Raw genomic sequence first — 2,481 nt, forward strand, 5'->3', positions numbered from 1 at the left:
GAAACTCCCCTCTTTCTCTGGTATCACTCTGAATTCGCTCTGGCATTCTATCCGGTGATAGATAATTGTTCTCTGCAGGTAATTTTATCGCATAATCCAAAGGTTTATATATTGTGCAAATAGGCTACCTAATTAAAATGTGCACTCTGCATATCCACGCGTGTTTACTGTGCAATCTGTTGTAGGACATCTGATTCCAGCTCCTTTTTGTGTAATGTTGGCAACCATAAGAGTATCACTTCCGGGTAAATTCCTTCAGCCTTCATAATAAAGGTCCCCCATATAAAAGTAAAAAATGTGTACAATAGTAAGCTATATTTGGTCAAATATAAGTGATATTTGCATGTATTTCGTTTTGTTGTAATCAAGCACTTTATGCCTACAACATGTGTTAAGCACATGTTGAACTGAACAGAAAACAAATATTGATTGTGTTTCCATCAAATTGTTTAATCTTTTCAACATCCCTAACTAACAAGTGAGTTTTAATTCATATGGACTTCTCAAATTTAGTCCGGAAATTATGGCACACAGAGTCCCTAGTAGTTCAGCTTAAGTGGCCAAAGTAAAGGTAGGCTACACTTGCTGATGCAGCTGCGTGCTTTAGATAGGGCCTCTGGGTAGATCCTAAATTCATGGACGCACAATTGATTTGTTGTACAGTCCAACATGTTTTTGCAATACAACAAAATACAAATTACATTTTAATATTATAATGTAGCAAATTCTGGGATTAAACCGTGGCCTGGACTCAAACTCAGGTCCCAGTCTAGTTCTAAGGGTAGGTAGCCTACAGTGGTGGCTGGTGGCACTTAAAATAGGGAGGACGCTCATAGTAATGGCTGGAACAGAATGGATGGAATTGTCTCAAACACATCAAACACCTGGTTTCCATGTGTTTGATACCATTCCGTTTACTCCATTCCATTCATTATTATGAGCCATCCTCCCCTCACCAGCCTCCTCTGGTAGCCTACCCTAATAATTAGAGGGACCTAAGTTTCAGTCCAGGGTGCAGGCTAGGATTGTTACACTACTTCACTCCTTTGGGATGTGCACAGAATGTATTAAAGTGAGCCTTTATTAAAAACATGGATTTACTATCATTTACAAATAAGTTTCACTGGGGACTTTTATTTTGATGGCAGATATCGGAATAAGAAGTTATATTATTGCCAGTTGTTGGTTATTGTTGCCAGTATTGGAGATCTCTCATTACTCAAGCTTGTAAATTACATTGTAATGTTGCTGGGACACTGCAAGGCATTGTGGACTGGTTTAATGCTTCAATACACATACCAATTGGAAGCGCAGATCCACTTTTCCTCAGGTTTGGAGCCCTTAACAGTCAGCAATGTGCAGGAATGTGCTGTGATTCTCAGAAACTCAATAACTGTCTCATCTGCATCATCCTAAAATTGTTTTTTAACCCAAAATAAACTATGGATGTGTGGTGAACTTTTGGTTGACGATGTAAAAATGATTTATGACCCTACCAATGTTTTGCTTTTGAGGACATCCGCCTTTAGCTAATAGGCCTTTGTGATTCTAATTCAACCATTTTTGTTATAATAAAAAGCTGGAGGGAGTTGTGTGTGTGTGGGTGTGGGTGTTCAAAGCCTAAAACTAAACAAATTATATACGTAAGACAATTGGAGGTAACTATAAGGCACAACCATTTATATATATATATATTTATTATTTTTTTAACCACATTTGTCTCTCTCTCTTTCTGTAAACAGACCAGCCTCCAATCTCGAGTCTACCATCACAGCTCAGGATGGAAGCACTATAATTGCTCCAGTAATCAACAACTCCACTGTAGGAGATTCTCTCTCTCTCTCGCTCTCTCGCTCTCTCTCTCGCTCTCGCTCTCGCTCTCGCTCTCGCTCTCTCTCTCTCTCTCTCTCTGTCTCTCGCACTCTCTCTCTCTTTCTCTCTCTCTCTCGCTCTCTCTCTCTCTCTCTCTCTCTGTCTCTCTCTCTCTCTCTCTGCAGTGAATTGCGTGAGTTGGTCCATTTGACCTACCCCTAGTGTGTAGAGAGACCCAGAACCCATCTTGTGCTGCATCCAGTACCACTGCAATATGAAGATAAATATAAATATAAACAAAACAAAGAAGACAAAAGTCACACTTATTATAATGCAATGGCGCGCTAATAGCTTATATTGTATTGTGCATTATAATGAATTTTGCATATGCATGCACTTATAATGCATTATAAAGCAAGCACTCATAGGAGGTGCTACCATACATACAGTATAAGTAAATGTGGCTAAATGGTTTTGAATTTGTTGCAGAGGATGACACTACTGATATATAAAGCCCATTAAACCACATAGCACTACATTATACCCTATAGTGGCTAAGTAGTTTCATCCATATGAGTGACAAAAGGAGGATTCTGATAAGTTTGTATCTTGTGTTGTATTCTGACTCTCTCCTTACAGATGTCATACAGAGAGTTAAAGATCAACATA

This window comes from Coregonus lavaretus (assembly GCF_964263955.1).
Source record: "Coregonus lavaretus genome assembly, chromosome: 5".
NCBI lineage: Eukaryota > Metazoa > Chordata > Actinopteri > Salmoniformes > Salmonidae > Coregonus > Coregonus lavaretus.